The 19548-nt window shown below is 25.1% G+C and overlaps 1 protein-coding gene across 7 annotated transcripts in view; it reads right to left on the bottom strand.

Annotated features, from left to right (window-relative positions):
- Positions 1–1157: 1157 nt before the first annotated feature.
- The window catches only part of LOC122273032 (DENN domain-containing protein Crag-like), a 66110-nt gene continuing 47719 nt past the window's right edge, over positions 1158–19548 (bottom strand). For 6 of the 7 annotated variants that reach the window (XM_087155265.1, XM_087155271.1, XM_087155266.1 and 3 more), the window contains 2 exons: positions 11431–11530; positions 2984–4009 (listed from right to left, as the gene is read on the bottom strand). The gene's annotated coding sequence lies outside the window, so the exon portion shown is untranslated. Of the gene's footprint in view, positions 2188–2983; positions 4010–11430; positions 11531–19548 lie in introns of those variants that run through there. The other variant, XM_087155270.1, reaches the window with a different exon arrangement.

Below are 19548 nucleotides of genomic sequence, written 5' to 3'. Positions count from 1 at the left end.
TAAATGCTACCGATAAGTGGAGTTACTTGCTCTGTCGAACACATCAAATGTGAAAAATTTGCAAACAAAATACTACCTAAAAAATATCTGTTATTTAATGACAACTAGAAAACTTTTTGTAGACTAACTTTAAATGTGTCAATGCTTGAATTTAAATGATCTTCAGAATTCTGAATACATGTACAAAAAGTATACGTTCGACTGAATGGACCTCCTTTGCCCTGATTATGAAGATTATTTTGCTGCGCTTGCTTTTTTTTTCCTATTTAGAATTCTTTTTTCTTGATGTATGAAACTATTAAAATGGCTCTTAAAGATTTTAGATTAAATGGCAGTTCAAAAGGCATAATTTATATTCATTTCTAAAGAAAAATGTTGCCTGATGTTAAATTCTTCAGAATAATAGTTTATTAGAAATTGATTACTTGAAATTTAATTAAAATAAGTTTTTGTTTCAGATGGACAGTGTTTTCAAGTCAAAGACAGACCAAGGATATACATTTTAACAGATGTAAAATTAGTTTTGATAAATCATTATCTGTTATATTTAGTCAAAAAAAGAAGTTGATACTTACTTCTTAATAGAATTTCATGTGGCCCATTCATAACTAATCAATGGCACATTCAACCTCACGTGTTGGAATTGAATGGGCTAAATTTCTATTTTTTTGTTTATCTATTATTTACAGTAAGCATTTTCTAATCCAATTTTTATAAATTTTTCAGATAACCAAATATATAAAATAAACATACAATTTTGAGCTATAGAAATCAAATCGAAAATATTCCAAAACTAACTGAAATTTGACTCATTTATGAACACTCTTTCCTATGAGGGATTTCCTGGTTTATGAAAAACAAAAACGACCTTGTTTTGTTAAAAGTAAATTATTTAATTTGTTACATGCTTCCATCGTGAAAACCAGTACAAATATATACTAATTAGTCCTCACACTACAGGCTCCAGAAAAAGGTGTAATGCAAATGTTTTAAGATTTATAAATTCATTTTTTTAGAAATTTGGAAATTCTCTCTACATCATTTTTTTTAAAATGTATAAATAAATATTTCACATAAACTAATTTATGTGAACACTCATTAGACTTAATATGCATTGAACAAAATTAAAGACACAGTTTAAAAAAGCCCAAATAGTGTTTTGCTATTTATAAGTATTTATTTCATGAAAGATAAGAGATACATTAGGTAACATACTAAGTAAGCTGAACAAAATAAACGAATCACAAATTTTCAGCTCATTTTAAAATGAGAAAATAAATTGTGCAGCACGGAGCACAGCTTAATTCCAGAAATTATTTAAATACTTCTTTTATATGTGTACTACAGGTCAATACTCTCAATTAGACTTCGTGTTATGTCAATCATTGTCCTTGAATATTTCTGATGGTGCAAAAAAATTTATTACATGTCAAGTTTTGTTTTAGTTTTTCTCATTTTAACATGATTTTTAACATTATATATTTACAATAAATTTTAAAGCATAAAATGAAAGTAAATTAATTTTTATATCTTTAATTGAGCTATCAATGCTTTCAAGAATTAATTTTCTGGTGAAAAGCCAATCCCAACATAAATTGTGATACAGTTGAATAATGGTGGAAATTTAATGATACGTCATGTCATGGCATGATATTGCAGAATTACACATTTTGAAAGTTGGTTCTTGTGAAAGTTTTGAGTAATTCATATTCGTCAATAAACATATACAGGGTTAAAGAATACATAGAATCACTCAAATAAAATAGGGCAAAGTATGCAAAATTCCTTATTAATTAATTTCATTTATGTAAAAGTATGGTGACTGAAGGTAAGAAATGCTAAAATAAAAAAAGAGGAATCAGGAATTATAAATAGGTTACAAAGAAAACAAATTTAAAATACATGAAACTTAAAATATGATCTCAGAAAATAAATATTTTATTGCTAGTTAAGTAGGTTTGTAAAATAAAAGTAATATATTTACAAAAAATAAATAATTCACATTCTCTGACATAAAATTGAATTAATTTTCTTATGGAAAATCAAACTAGAATAAACTTGATTGTGAAAGATTAGCCAAGGGTCCCAATCCTTGCTTCCGAAACACGCGTGGCAGTGCCTTTCCATGGGGAAATGTATGGAATTAGGTTGCCGGACGCTCTTTCACTGTGTTCCATATAATTTTTGCTAAAAATAAATAAAGTCTTGTTATATAAAAAACATACTCTTAAAAAAAAAGGAACGAAACCACTCAATTTAAGGAAAAATTTAGAATTAAAACCTTTCACTCCATTAAAAGAAGGTGTAAAATCAAACAAATATTAAAATATTCGAGAACTTGTTTACTTGAAGAATTAAAGTTTACTAATAAAATCTTCTTAAAAAAAAAAACAACTAAGCCACACAAAAAATTATTAAAAATGTCTGAAATAAATAAATAAAAAGCTAAATTATTAAAATTTCTCAATATCACTCATGATAACAAATTCTCTCACTAAAGAATATTTTACAAAAAATTTTTAAGAAAAAAAGGATTCAAGCATCTTACATAAAAAAAAATATGCTTCTTTAAAATATAAATAAATAAAAACAATATTCTCTGGGGAGAAAATTTTTCTTTAAAAAATTAAAATCAAGAGCCTTAAACGTAGGACAGGATAGACTTTAATTGCTTAAACCTTACTTGCTTATTTAGTAAATGGTAAACTTTAGTTACTGATATGCATGCCATGAAAAAATACATTATTGAAGAAAAATAAAAGTTTATATCTGTAAAATAATAATAACCTAGTTCCCGAACTAAGATTTATTTAAAATCAATTTAACAGAATGCGCGGATAAAAAACAGAGATTGAAGTTTGAAGAAAATATTTAATAATTAATTGAGATATATAAAAATTTAAATATATTGTGTGACAAGAAAAAGATGCTTTTGAAATAAAATAATGAAAAAATAGTTAAATAAAACCAATAAGCTAAATATAAATTTTATCGTTTGTTCTAATACTTTTATTCAATTTCAAAATTTAAATGAGTATAAATACAGAATGATAAAGCATTACTTAATATGGTAAGACAATTTATACTACTAATTGGCAATTGAAAATGAAATGTATTTGATTGAATTATAAATGACTAAGTAAATTATCACCTTATATGGAAAAAAAGACATTTTGTTGTTAATATTTTCACAATTCATAAGCTTGTTATGGTCAATAATGAAGTAATTGAAGTGATGAATAATAAAATAAATACAGATATAGTAAACGTGACTTTACGCCTAATTTTTCCAAGTCAATAAATAAAATAAAATCAGCATATAAACAGATGTAGAAAAATGATTAGTTTAAAATTAATGATAATTCACAGCATAAATTAGTCACCACCTTTTTCTCCTCATGGCAGCGAAGGAATTTTGTAAGAGTCTCCCACAAATTTAATGGATGAGTAATTTCTATCGCTGCTTAGTTCTTAATGTTTCTCTTAAAAATCAGAAGAGGGTTCTACTCTAGCATGCTAGTCATTGAAAATTCTAAAGCAGTTCTTTTCCAGCGATCATCTCACTCTTTTCTCTAAGTTTTATTTAATACTCCAATTTTTATGCCTATATATATATATATATATATTTCTTAGTTTATTTTAACTACATTAAAGGCTATGCCCCTTCTATTCATTGCTCACCAATCCTTAGAGTTTCACAATTTAATTTCTACAAAAAATTAGAAATTTAAACAAAGACACATTTAAATAAAACGTGAGAAAATAAATTTTCATAAATATGACGAATGGCCAAGAGTGAAACTGTATGAAAGGTCACAGCAACCTCCCATCCTGCAGTAGCAAAACATGAGAATTTTTCTTTAGCATTTTCAAATTTTCTTTGACCATAGTCGAACCAAAAATGGGATAATACACCTTCCAATTAAACTTATCATTTTCTTCCAGGATCTCGTTTTGCAGTCATATCTTGGAGAATGTGACATTACAGTTTAAAAGAAATCAACAACAGCTGAAATTAAAATATATTTAAGAATTAGCAATAGAATTCACCAAACATTTAAAATAATTTATTAAAAATATTATTATCAAAGCTACATTGTTTTTAATATTACAAGTAGCTACACATGCTTTAGCAAATAATAAAAATAATTGATAGCAAATAATAGTTATAAATAACACAAAAGAACTTCATAAAGCATATAAAAGCAAATGTGTTTTGTCTGTAAAAGGGATTGTTTTAAATAATAATCACACAAGTAAAATTCATTTCAACACGATTTAAGCAATATTTTAAATAAGCAGTCTAGGATAACAAACTTGATCTTCCACCCCTGAGTGCAGGATGAGGGTAAACTTTGAAATCATAATTATGAACTCCCATTTTTTTTAATTTCATGATTCTCCAAAAAATTTTACTCTTATGTTTTTGTTTTACCCTTATCTATAGGTTTATTTATTTTGCATTATTGATGACGTTGTAGAGGAGAAATTTATATACATTATAGGTACCAACTGCTTAAAATGAATTGTTGAGTTAATTGAACAAGAAGGATATTCATATTTAAAATTTGCTATGTTGTGATCAATTTGATAGTAAGTTGGAAATATTAGACACCGAACTTTTTCAACTATTAAGTTTTATCAATACATAAAAATCAAACGACTTTTTCAACTATTCAAAAACAAAATCGGTTTAAAATTTTTAGTGAATATAGTTGACTCTCATTTTTTTAAAGCACCCAAATTTTCTTTGATTCCAAAACAACTGAACTTTTTTGTGACATAAAGAACATTATTTTAAATGAAAATTACATGCAGTTACATAAACACAACACAAAAAGGAATAACTGGAAAAATGTAAATTTTAAGCTCAATTAGCAAACTCTAAAGTTTCTTGTTCTTCAGGAGGTGTTGCTGCTGTTGTTTTGCAGCTTCAATTTCTACACAAAGTCAAATATAGCACAAAGAGTAAAGGAACAAAAGAAAAGAAGAAAGAAAGAGTTGCGCCAACACAAATTATAAAGAAAATATACATGTAGATCAGAAATGACTGAAGGTTGAAAATTTATATTCAGGACGTAGTTTAAAAATTAGCAAGTTGTTTAAAGTAAGAATTATCCTCTAAAAGAAAGATAAAAAGCACTATAAGATCATATTAAGTGATGATGAACTCAAAATTTTTGGATGAATCCTATACTTTTCAAAACATTTTATTTTATACTTCTTATTTTATAGTTTTTTTAGGAAATTAGCAATCTTCAAATCCCCATAGTGTAGGACATGACATAAACTGCTTGGTTTCAAATGCAAAAACCACCAAGCAATGACAATTCTATTTTGAGAAAGAGAGATAGGCCGAAAGGAATACTTTCTCAAGTTTTAAAAGCATGTTGTCACACTTCTTTATTCTTTCCTTTCATTTTGGTTTAAATAAATTTCTGAATTCTGCAAATTTAATTTTGCTTTACCTGGAATAGAAACATCTGTATTCATCACAATTATATCCTAATTTTGCTATAACAAGAAAAAAGGACATTTTTTAAAAAGCAAACAAAATGAATAAAGCATAGATGAGTTTGATTGACAAAATTTTTATGTATTCTTTCTTTATTTTTAAAAGCGAAAAGCTATTAATTTTAAGAGAAAGTTTTTTTTTAATATATATAATTTATAAAAAAATACATTTAAAGTAAGAAAGGTTTATTTAATTCTAAAAGAGTTTTCTTCGGATATTAACACAGGCTTAATTAGCTTCAAAAATTAGAATGATTGTTAAATATATAAGTCAGCAATATTTTTTTTAAAAAAAATTTGCATATTTTTGCTTTAAGAAAAATACTTGTGAAGCATTTTACTAAACCTCAGTATTTTTCACCAAAAAACACATTAAAATAAAATAAAGAAATTTCAGCAACAGCACTGAAAATAAAAAGTCCTATCTTGATGAAATCAAAGTAGACCTGATACATGCATAAACACATTTTTGTCCTTTTGATATGAAAATATACAGTAAACACACTAATATTTCTAAATTTAAACTGTCAAAACTCACTTTTTAAAAATAAAATATTTCAATGGAAAGAACTATTCATTACTATTGCATGTCCTGGTGCATAAGTAAACTTTTCAAATTCCAAAAATTTTACAAAAATCAGGGGGGTTCGACTTATACATTGGTATAGTTCATTCAACAGGAGTTGACACTTGGCTCCGCCTCCATCACGTGGTTTTCCAACGATACTATTTTGCTATTTTTTGGGAAAAGGATGTTAACAAACCTGAAGAAGGTTGCTATTTGGAAATCGTATGAGAAAAATATTTATTTCGCAATCTTTATGTGTATTTTTTTTAACATTAAATATTTCATAAATTTGACAGGGTGGCCACTCAAAACAGATTTCAAATTTCCCTGACTTTTCCAGGTAAAAATCTTAAAATTTCCAGGTTTGTGTTTTTTTCCTTTTTTCTTATAAAGTGTAGGCTGTGTACAAGAAGAGTGTCTGCATTAAAAAATATCTTATTCAAAATGTCATTTTTTTAAACATATCTTGAAAAAAAAAATTATTTTTTACAAGATATATTTTTATTATTTTTTAATGTTCTGGTACAACATTAATTTTTAAAAAATTAAGACGTGGAGAAAATAATTTGTTTAGCTTGCAGAATATATTGTTTTTATTGAATAATTTTAATTGTTTTTATTGAATTTAATGTGTTACTTTAAGTAGTATTTGCTTAAAGTGTACCTACAAAATCACAAAATCAGAATAACCAATAAAACCTTGTATAAGTATTGTTTAATATATTTTCATTAAGAAAAAGAAAACCGTTTCAGGTGATTATATATTAATAATTTTTAATAATTACAGTGGCTCCCAAAAGTGCACACTCACTTATAACTTATATTGAAATAGGAAATAAAAATTCAATAATTAAAATGAATATTTCACAATGGGTATTTGATAATAAGATGTATAATCTATTCTTAGCAAAACTGCACGGAATATTTTAAAAACAAAGCAAACGTTAATTTTTTTTATCAAATAGTAACAAAAATGTTACCCCACGAAAGTCATCGTACATTTAAATGTTTTGGATCTCAGAATTAAAATTATTGTCAATTGCTTTTTTTATTTAATTATTTTTCATTTCTTTATTAGCAATTTAGTATCAAACCTATAATAGCAAAATTATATTTTAATTTTTGCTTGCTAACTCCGTAATATTTTATTTTATCATTCAAAAATGACCTGTGGTCGTAATAGAATAGACCAAATTTGATTATTTGTCTTTATAAGAGGTAAATCAGTAATGAATATGTTAAATTAGTTTACTGTATTCAATTGAACTGCGCAATATGTTATACAATGCTTAAAAGAAGGACTTCATATCAGAGATTAAAATTATAAATTTTGTGGAAAAATTCATAAATTTGCAATTGAGTGCTGTAAAAGTTTCTATAAAAATTTTAAAAAAATATTCTGCACGAATTTCACCTGACAAAAAAAAACTAGTTACACGTATTTTCAACCTTTAAAAGCTATTGTAGATGTTAAAAGAAACTCCACTAAATGTTAATTTAACGAAAAGTTAGATTTACTAATAGACTGAGTTTTTTCTTTAAAAGTGTATGATGACTTTTGTGGGATAAAGTTTTTGTCACTTTTTGATGATTGATTCCTTAAAAATAAACTTTTCCTTTGTTTTCAAAATATTTCATATTGTCATTTAAAATATTTCAGTTTTGTAAAGATTAGAACACATTTTTTATCCTTAAATATATATTCTGAAAGATTTATTTTAATTAATGGATAGTCTTATTTCATTGAAAGTCATAAGTGTATCAACACTTTTGTGAATCACTTTAATTACATTTCAATATAAAGCTGTACTGTATACTGTATTTCATCTTACCAGAGCTTTTTATGAAATTCACTGATCAAATTTTCCTTAAACCAATATCTCAAGTCAAATTTTTAAATAATGGTATTTTAAAATAACATTTTTATTTTAAGGGATTCAGCATAAAAAAATAAATGTCAGAATTGTAAAATTGTCTAATTTTCAGTTCTATACTCTATAGAAGAAAAAAAATAAAAAAAATTCCTTTAAATTTATACTTTTTTGATTTTTTTTTTCCTTATTTGAAATTAAAACATTTAAAGAATTCCAATCTAAACACACAGTTTTTTAGTTTAGCATAGTTAATTGTTTTTGTTTGAACAACTGGAATCTTGTACAGTGCAGAACTAAAACACTAAGTTTTGTTTTCCTTCTTCTGACTAAACACATATGAAGAAAAAAAATTCTATTTTATGTATATACATCATTTAATATGTTTCCTATATATTCCTTAGTCATTGTCAGATTTTTTAGGTAAAAAGATGAATAGTTTTGAAATATCATCTCTGGAATGCAAGCAGCATTTACAAACTTTCCATATTGTAATAACTATACAATTCAAATTTTGAATCAAAAACTAATACTTACCAACAAAACCGTAAAATTTGATATTAATATATAGTTAGTTCTAAAAAAAAAACTTTTTTCAAAATAAAAATATACTATAAAAGGTTAAAATGAAATGTGTGATTGGTTGGTTTGCTGAGAAAAAATAATTTACAGATTTCTTTGAATGGGAGTTCAAAAGCTTTCAGAAAAAGAGTGCATTATAAAATCTATTGTTATTAAATTATAATCAACTAATTTTTAGAGAATTTAATAAAGTTGAAAATACAAAAACATTTTGTTAAAATAGAAAAAAATTACCGCTCCGAATTGCGAACAAACTTGAATCATTCTGTGTGAACACGGACAGAATTCAAAAACCGAATCCTAACCCCGTCTTCCACATCCACCATAATCTTTGCCCTTCCTAAATTGCACAGTCCCATAGTCTGCATAGAGATCAAAGACATTTGCTTAGCAACCATGGAAGAATTTTATGTTGTATTCTAGTTTAACAGGGTTATAATGGAGCAAATTTTGATGAAAGCAAAGTAAGTTGATGATATTTTAACTGTTTGGTGATACATTTCCGTCTAAAAAATGTGGGTATAATGGATGAAACAATTTAAATTAAGAAAATTAGCAAATAATTTAAATTAGTGAAATTAAAAAAAAAATGTATAAGAAAAAATTTCCAGCTTTTCTTTAAAATTTCCAGGTTTTTATCCATATTTCCCTGATTTTTCCAGGTTTTTTCCAGTATAAAAAAAATTCCCTGATAATTCCAGGTTTTCCAGGTGGGTGGCCACCCTGATTTGATATTTCTCTCTTTTGAGTGAAAAGATAGTCCCTTTTGAGACATTTTGCAGGGAAAGCAGCAGTTTTTAAATTTAAAATATATATTCAATTAGCCAGAGTAATGAAAGGTATAATAGCGGATAATAAAGAGAAGTAAGTAAGTGAAAAAGAATTTACTGTTTGCATTTGGCGCGCATTAAGGGTTGTCTCCTTTTTAACAGCGAAAATGTTTATCCTATGCTGCGCTAAAATTAACTCTACGCCCGAGTAGGTGGAGCCAAGTGCCAACTCTTGGTGAACCAATTATAGTAAAGTTGGGCATTCGTTGAATGTGAAATATTCATGCATTATAAACTATAAGATATGTATGAATAACTCAGTATCAATTTACTCCTTTCAAAAACTATTTTTACTATGTTGTGTAGAATTAATTCTGAATTATCTCTCATATTTTCTTTACATATATTGGTTTTTTAAAAAACTATTCCTTAAAATACGTTCTGAAAAATTAAGATTAAGAAAAGTTATATATTTCAAAAAATATAACACAATGGAAACTTTAAAGACAGACCATAAAGCTACAAATTTAAAGATTTCAGATCACCTGTCAGATTCAGTACAATTAACAGTGTCTTTATTCGGATCTCACATTTAAAACTTCATCTGCTGAGTCTTACAGAAAATAATTTTAATCCCCATTCAAAAATTTTTTATTTCCACACTTTTAAAAAGACTTCACAATAACAATTGAATTTATATTTTGGAGATGGTCTCAAACATCATCTTTACTTAAGGGTAAACGTATCAAATTCAGAGAGATTTAACAATTTTATTTATTTATATTCTAATTTTAGAAATTTTCCTATTTGGTTTACATAGTGGTTGACTTACACCTGACCATATGTTGTAATCAAAATTGGGTTGACTTTAATCACAGGATATACAATAATTCATCTATTTAAGATTATTCACAATAAACAGTAGAGAAAACTGAATTTAAAAAAAAAAAAAAAAAACAATAGAAGTCATAATATTTATATCCAGTAAACCTGTTTTAAAAGAAGGAATAGAAAACAGTCAATATAATTTTAATTTAAAACACTTACAAAATTTTTTTGTTTACACAGGGTATTTGCGACATTTTAGATTTTCAATTCATGGCTTTCCATGACAAATTCCAAGAATTTTTCATGACTTAAGAAAATTACTATTTTCTCCGAAAAAAAAACAATAAATTAAAAAAAGCATTATAATAACATTAATTGAAATGATAGATAAAACCAAAACTGTTATACTTTGCATCTTTATAATTATAGATTTTAAATTTAAAAAAACAGAGTAATGAAAGAGTTAAATTTAAAAAAACAGAGTAATGAAAGAGTTAAAGCAATAAAATAGCTGAAAAATACAGAAATGCAAATAATTCTTTTCCTTTTTCCTGCAGAATTATATTCTATAGATACCTTTATTGTTTAGTCGAAATGAAATAAATACTTCTGATTTTTCTGTTCTCATTTCAGAATAAAAACAATTTGCCAATGACTGGCTTGCTTCAACTGGAATTTTAAATTGATAAAATAAAAAATTCTGAAATCACAGAAGTTTAAAAGATAATTCGCTCTATAAATGATGTTTTTTCTTTAATTTTTTGAAAGATTATTTAAGATTAATTTTTCAAATAACTTTAAGCAAAATAATATTAAAAAACTCTTAAAAATTAAATGGTAATATCCTGAAATAATGAATATTTATCAACTAAAATTAAAAAATGAAAAAGAAAAAAGGCAGTTTATTTCAAATCGCATTGAAAGAAAAATTAAAGGAACATTAAAATGAATATTAGAGGCATGAATTAAAACCTTAGCATTTAATTACACACACTAAACTACGAAATAAATAGATTTAAACAATATTTTAAAATTTTTTTAAAAAAAAGTTGAGTTAAGAGTAGAACTTCAAAAATTGGCCATACTGCATCAAATGTAAACAATATGATCTGCTTCAGATAAACTGATAAAAGTTTGCTATTAACTAAGTCCAGGGCGAAGAAAAAAAAGGGAACTCGGGTACATTAGAGACAACCTCTAAGAGGATAACCAAAACTTATGAGAACAAATTTGCGAGGGGATTTTAAATAATAAGCTAATTTAGAGTAAATTATAAAGAAAAGAGTAATATATTTACCTAAAATGAGTAATTCGGTTTTCAAGAAGTATTCGTAATTGTACCTCAATATTGGCAAAAATATCACTTTACAACAGTCACAGTTCCAATACCATCTGGCCTTAGGTAAAAAATAATTTTTACTTTTTTAGTATATTATTTTCATAAAACACATATAATATTACAATAAAATTAGTATACTAAATTATTTATAATATACATAAACTTGTTCTTAGCATTGATGCAATCTTTATAATAAGCTATGAAGTTTATTTAAAAATGTTTTTAACTTACACTTTACACATTAACTTTACATTTCAATCAAAAAAATTAATTTTAAAAAATATTGTTTCTTATAAATTTTTATCAAGCATCATTCATATAAAGTAAATGAAACATAAAAAAAATTGGATAATTAGAAATGATTAAAACAAGAATACAGTTTGAATAAATAAAAGTATTAGATCTTTAATATCTAATTTATGCATTCATGTCACACTGCTTCATACAATTTAAGCCTTTTAAAATAATTTAGGTATGTTTTGACATTATTTTAGACACTGAACAAACCATCCAAATGTAATGCATAAGTAGAAAAATTGACTTTTATAATATAAGAATGTTTTTCAATTTTATGTAAAGTTTTGAATGATAATGCAAATTTTAAATTAAATTGAAAATTGCACTAATATGAATGTAAATTATTTATCTTTCTTGAGACGATTTTCTATTTTTACCACCTATTTCTAAATCAGTTTTCAATATTTAATAAATAAGAACAATAAAACTTGGTTGCAAAAAAGAAGTTTAATTAGTTGAACCACTTTTCAAAGGAACTTAGTTAAACTTATTACAAAAAATTCGCCTTACTGTAAGTTACAACGCAATTGTTTTCTACCACTAACTTATAACTTATTTAAAACATTTTATTTTACAAAAATCTCAGTAACTATAAAAGCCATCATAATCTTTGAAAAAATTAATATGAAAGTTGCGGATATTTCAGTTCATTATTTGCTTTTAGCTAAATATAATCCATGAAATAACTTTATTTAGCTTAAAAATAATTTTGTATTTGTGGGAAAAAAATTCACTTTAGACTAAATTAACATTTAATTTCTTTATTATTGAATTTTTAAAAAGAAGTTATTACTAAAGTGGTTTAAAAAAACATAGCAGGATCTTCAACACCTTATTATATGCTACTATTCATTCTAATAAACCAACATTTTGTCCACATTTTTTAAATACTCTATGTAGATCCATGCTTTAATATCAAACAAATATAATTTCATTTAAGTTAATTTCATTATGTAAAAATTATCATAAGATTAAGAAAATAAATAATTCCAGTAAGCACACACCTCACGGCAAACGTAAGGCCGTAAGCTGGCATTTTCGGAACGGTAACGGCAAACACAATGGGGTCCGTTACCGTTGGTTTTGAGGTATTATCGGAAGCGGCGGTATAACTCGTCACTTATATAGGCTCGGAAAATAAAAGTTCTGTTCGGCCGTTTGCACTTCATTGGTTACAGGACCTTCATATGTATACCATAAATTAATTGTAAGGTTACAATGAATTATTTTATTAATAATGAATAAGTGCAGAGTTGGTAAAAAAATTGGTCATTAACTCGAAAAGATGAAGAAAGAAAATAAAAAAATAAACGAAGAATAAAATATTAAGCATATTTTATCGATTTTGTTTTTCTCCTATCTTTTAGCATAAAGAGGCGGAGATATAATCCGTCACTTATACAGGCCCGAAAACTAAAAGTGTCATTTTGCCTTCTACTATTAATTGGTAACAAGACCTTCATTGTATGCCATTATTAATTTCAAGTAACAATGAATAGATTGATTAATAATGAGAAAGTGTAGAGTTGGTATAAATTTTTTTTATTAACTCGAAAATTTGAAAAAAGATAGAAGAATAAAATCCATAAAATATTTAGCATATTACGATTTAAAAAATGCACTTTCATTATTCTTTAAAATTTGCAGAAATTTTACATTAAACATTAAAAAGTTAGCATTTTATTAATTTGCTATAACCTAAATATGAATTCTGGAATTGCTTATTAAATATTTTTAAAAAGTAATTCGATTAAAAATTCGATTTGAAATTAAATATTTTAAAATTTTTAAATAAATATTTATAAGAATTTTTTATTCTAAAAAGCATTTCTCGAAGTATAATATTTAAATTCGTTTATATTCTTTGTTTTGAAGTAAATATTTTTGATGAAATTTAATACTATTTTGCTTAAAAATAAAATTATTATAACTTATAACTAGAACAATTCTTAAATTTATTGAAAAATGTTTTTATTTTAATTGCTTATTATAAAATGTTTAATTTGTTGCATTAAGCACATATTTTAAAATAAAGACTTTTCTTTTATTAGATAAAAGATATATTTATTTTTAATGTTACATGATTCCTAAAAATTTATTATTTTAATAATAGATGGTAAAAACATGTAGTTAAAAAAATTTCATATAATAGCAGGAAAAAGCTAAAGGTCCGTTCTTGTTTGTGTTACAGCATTTTAGGAAGAAGCCTGAAATGAGCTACTATAACTACTTATAACTATTTACATATATATATAATTACCTTTCTTTAAGCCTTCTTTAAAAGTAAAATTAATATGCAATTCAGAAATGATGAAGACATTCAGAAATAATGAATATATTTATAGATAAAAAGAAAAAGTACTTTAAATTGTTGAAATCCTCCTTTTAATCATACATTTTCTTAGTTCAAAGTAACGATTTTTTATGAAATATACTTTTTTCTTTTATTAATTTGAAAACTTTAATTACAATTTAAGTATTATGTTATAATAAATGTTAAAACAGGACATTTTTAATTTATATAAATTGCTTTCATCTATTTAAATGTTCAATATTTAATGTTTATTTTAACTTAAAATCTCAGTTTAATTACTTACTTTTTAAAAACAGGATTCAAAAAGGGTTTTAAGAGTTTTGCATAAATAAAATGTGTTTAAATTTTTAGAACAAAACTCTAGTATAATAAACTCAATAATATTTTTTCAAAAAATTTTGGGGCAATATTTGAAAATAGTAATTGTTAAAGAAATTCTGTTTTTAAAAATTCGTTTTTAAACAATAAAAAAATATTTGGAATTTTTATTAATTGAATTTCAAAATATTAGACAATTTACAATAAAATGATTCACTGATAAAATGATTTTATTTTAAATTTTAGTACAGAATATAAATGAAAATCAAAATTATACTTTAAAAATGCTCAACATATTTAATTTTCATTTACATGGCAAAAATATTTTTTCATGTAGCATCATATTTATATTTAAAATAGTTTTAAAAAAAACTTAAATAAAATCTTTCAAATGTCATATAGAGAGGAAGCTGTTTATTATTTTATTATATTAATCAAAATTATACTTTTAAAATGCTCAACATATTTCTTTTTCATTTACATAGGAATATTTTTCCATGTAGCATCATATTTTTATTTGAAATAATAATAAAAAAAAATCTTTTAAATGCCATATAAAGAGGGTGCTGTTTATTATTTTAGACGTGCTATCAAAAGCTTCCGGTAGATGGCAGGGAAATTTTTTTTCTAGCTTTCACATCATATACCTCCTCAGCAAAGGGAGAAAGAGGGCTTTATTTTCTTCAGAATTCGAAAAGATTAGAACAGTCAGTTTCATATCAAATCGCTAAAAATCAAGATAAGAACAACAGTATCAAAGATTATTTTCTTTTAAAATATTATGGCAAAACAACAGTAAAAAAGAAAATGGAAATCCCTTTCCATAAAATAGCATGGCTTAGTGATGGTTAATAAAATTAATTTCGGCTAACTAAAGCTCTTTTCAGTCATAGGTGACGCAATACTGTCAATAATACTCTAAAAAAAACTATTTTATATTTAATATGCTATTTTTTAAAATTTAATGTTATTTTTATAAAATTAAATTTGAAAAAAAAAATTCGTGACATCATTTTTTTAAGTATTCTTATTCTTTGAGAGTGTAAAGTTTGTTTAATTTTTTCCTATGAAGGGGAAAAATACTAATTGAGCTCTAAAACCGAAAATTCGTTATTTTTTTAATTGAAACTATAGAATTACGTAAAGGAACATTATGTTTTATGGGGACAGCTAATCCGTGCTATACACTACGACAAATCTTACATCAACAAATTAAAATGTTATAGAACAAATAAATAAAGTTTTATTTTAATTAATTATAAACTCTTTTTTTATTTAAAAAAAATTAATAAAGAAAGTTGATTTTTAGTACTTTAAACTTTTATGAATAAAGCCTTTTTACCCTTTCTAGTTCAAAGGAAAATTACTTTTAAAAAGAATGTTGTTTTTCTTATGGTACTTGATATTTATCTGGTAAGAAATTGAGTGTTACATATGAAAGCATCAATAAATGAGCTGCAAGTTAAGTAAATTTTTCCATGATCTTGGGATAAATAGAGTAATTTGAGTAAATCTATTTTCTTTTTTATAATATTCTGTATTGTATTATACCATTCTTTTTAAATAGAATTTCTTTAAAAAAAAAGAACTCTATAACTCGAAAAGAAATCTATGACTAAAATAAAAAAAAAGTAAAATAGTTTGAAAATCAATTACTTAATTTATGGGGAGCTTCTTGACATTCCTGAGGAAATATATAATAATTGTACCAAGTATAATCATATTTTTTTTACTAACCCCAAGTTGTATTGAAAATACTGTTATATAAAACTGTTATGTGTGATATGAAAGTACTGCTTCCCTCATGATGTTCTGATGATTTTTTTTGCCTGCTCTTCTCTTTTTTCTTTTTCTAATTTACAGTAAAATTTTCACTAACATTTCCGGGGCTTGACCTTCAAACCTTAAGCTTTCGCTATCCATATCAAGCAGAGAAGAAATTTATAACTTATGTGTTGCGATAGCATAAAATGTCTCATTCGGAAAATCTTCAATACAAAAATAAGCAACTTCATTTACCAATTAAAGAGCAAAATAGTTTTTTTTAAAATAGAATTATTTCATTTTAAAAAGTTTTATTTTAAATGCAATTTTTTAATAGCAAATTATACTAAAATAAACATTAAAATTTTCTCCCTTTCAATTTTGCTTTATAGTTAAATTTATCATATAATTTAATTCAAGACTTACGTAGCACTCTAATTAAAGCGGAAAATAGTACATGAGTCATAGCATAGTTTAAAAAAAGTTATCAATTTTTTCTGCTACTAAATCAATTTAATATTCAAATCAAAAGACATTTAAAAAAATTACTCATTTCCAGTAACTATTGAATAATGAAAGAAACATAACTTGCAGTGGCAACTCAAAATAATAAACACACAATTAATCATTTTCATTGCTGATTAGGAAAAAATGTTTCCTATGCATGCATTAAAAAGATTTCTTGCAACTAATATTTTGGGGGAGTTAACAACTATAAGTATGTGTAAAATGTTTTAAATCTCTGGAGTTAGTGGGAGAACCCTGTTTGAAATATAAAAAGAACGTTAAGAGTACCAAAATTTCGACTTTTATCGAGTTGAAATATTAGTATAGTTTCCAATTTATAGTTGAAGATACAGAATCTCAATATTTCAGAAAAGACATAATTGTTTAGATGAAATAAAATTATTTTGTAATTAGGACTTATTAGGGGCATGCTACAAAAGAAAATCATTTTCATACCCCTCTTTTAATTAGTAGAACTCTTTTAAAATTAAAATTAGTCAAGTAGAATTCTGATAATAATTAATGCTAATAATAACTTTTTCAAAAACACGCCTTAGTAGATAAATTACACATCATGCACATATTTCACTAATAAAATGATTTTTAGATTGTGACATGATTTATACCTTAACTGCAGCAAATGATTTGCCTACAGTTCATCAGCCTCCACAGTCCGACTTTTGAAATTGCTCTAAATGTGCATCATACACTCACAAATAATAGTTTTTCGTCATAGACTATTTGTAAGCATCCTTTTGTTTTTCTACTGGGAGGCTCCGTTACCTGTTTGTTTTGCTCATCAGCCCCAGTAGTTGCTTGTCATTCATGATTGTAGATTAAAAGAGGAGAACTGTTTATGTCCCCCTTTCTTTTATAAAATTACTATTGTATTGCCATTAGTTGTATTTTGAAGATAACTTTGTTTAGCAAATAAAAACAAGGAAAAAATCGGTTCTCGCAGAGAGTTATTACACAATAAAGATGCAGTTTCTGCCCGTGCACAATTTTTTTTTCTTCTCAGAACCAGAAGCAGTGGACATAAACCGTTCCTTCCCCTTGTTCTTAAAAGTTGATTAAAAATCATTTTGTTCGTAAAATATATAACTATTATAATTTTTGCGTAAGCATATTTTATTTTAAGAATCCTAACAAAAATTAGATGATAGCTGATTTGAAAATAATAAAATGTACTTGAATAAATAATTAAATTAAACACAAAATGTGAGAGACAATAGCAATTAAAACAAGAAATAATTTTTCTTGTTAATAATATATAATGATGATCTTATATGATATACCGGATCATATTCGAAACTGCTTTTATGTCTCTTTTTTCCTAATATTTTTTAAAACATCTATATAAATGTTAAGATTTATATTTGGCAATATTTATTAATTTTTTTTCTTTTTTTGTAAATTTTTATGTCAAGGGAAGTTTTAAGTTATGAAAATCTCGTAAAAGATAAATTTTTCTACATTCCAATGGATGAATTTCCAATGGAAAGATATTTATCATATAGAGAAAAAAAATTTAAGTGAAAAAAAAATTTAAAAAAACTCTGCATTAAACTTGGTTCTTGCAGCATGCCAAATTTCAACTTAGTTGCATTCCTGCAGCCTGCAGAGTAACTTTGGTCTATTTTCCCATCAAGTTTAGAAGTTACAAATTCTCAAATTAAGTATCGAATTTTAATTTTTTTCTTCCATTGTAATCCCTATATAGTTTTCTACACACCTTAGTAATTTAAAGTTCTAAGTGAACAGAAATGCAAAATGAATAGCAAACGTTAAGTTAAACTCCCAAAACAATCTCTTTCAAGTTTCTGATATAGAAAAAAATTTATTAAAAATTTATTTGATATAGAGAAAAAGCAAGTATCAAGTTCGGTGAGCACGGCAGCCTTTTTTTTTCTTTTTCCAAGTTCATATGAAAGGAAATTTTCAGGATTGGTCAGAGAGCAACTTAATCGATTAGATCAACTTCAACACTATAGTCTCAAGAAAAGTTTTTTATGTATCTATGTTTTTTATGTATCAATATGAATTAATCAGTATGTATTATTATAATATAATGTCAAAACATCCATTTCATTTTTTACTTCTTTGCTAATGATGCTGATCATTATTATTATTTAACATTTTAATGAAATTACTTTTTTTAAATCGTTTGAGGTTAGATATCCATTAAACTACTTATTTTCCTTAAAAAAAGTAAATAGATGAAAAAATAAAAACTCTAACAACACAAAACTCTCATATTTTGTAGTTTACTCATAAAACAGTTTTAACGTAAGTAATACAGAGTAAAAATCTTTTACAGCTCAAAATGCAATTTAAAAAAATATCAAACAAAAGTGTTTCTACCGGATATGGAAAATTACAGAAGTAAATAAAAAAAAATAAGTACATTAATAAACTCTAAATTTAAAACAAATAAATTTAGATTTACTATTCACATCTTATTTTTGATAAGCAAGACAACTTTACTTGATGAGGAAGACTTCACAATGGAAAGAGCTTCACTTTTATGCTTCATGTAAACCACTCATAGGTATGTCCTGTTCAAATTAGTACCACTCTAGCTTATTATTTTTTGCGGTTAATAAAAGGACATAACGATCAAGGCCACACAACATCATTTTCTGCTCCTTTCTTTATCTTTCAGCTTTTTATCTAAACAGTCGAAAGTTTGTAAATTATTTCAATCATGACGAACAACTATTTGAGTCTTTCACAACTATTGAGATAATAGCGCGGTTAGTACGCCATGATACAAGTTAATCAAGTTTCTTCAAATATAAACAGATATATTTATTTGTGTGCAGGTAAAAAAAAAAGACATTCAAAAACAAAAAATTTGATTCTTTGAACCCTCA

The sequence above is a fragment of the Parasteatoda tepidariorum genome, chromosome 11 (assembly GCF_982258835.1).
Source record: "Parasteatoda tepidariorum strain Cologne lab strain chromosome 11, Ptep-v5.0, whole genome shotgun sequence".
NCBI lineage: Eukaryota > Metazoa > Arthropoda > Arachnida > Araneae > Theridiidae > Parasteatoda > Parasteatoda tepidariorum.
The sequence above is the reverse complement of the archived record's forward strand: the minus strand, read 5'-3'. Positions and strand labels throughout refer to the sequence as shown.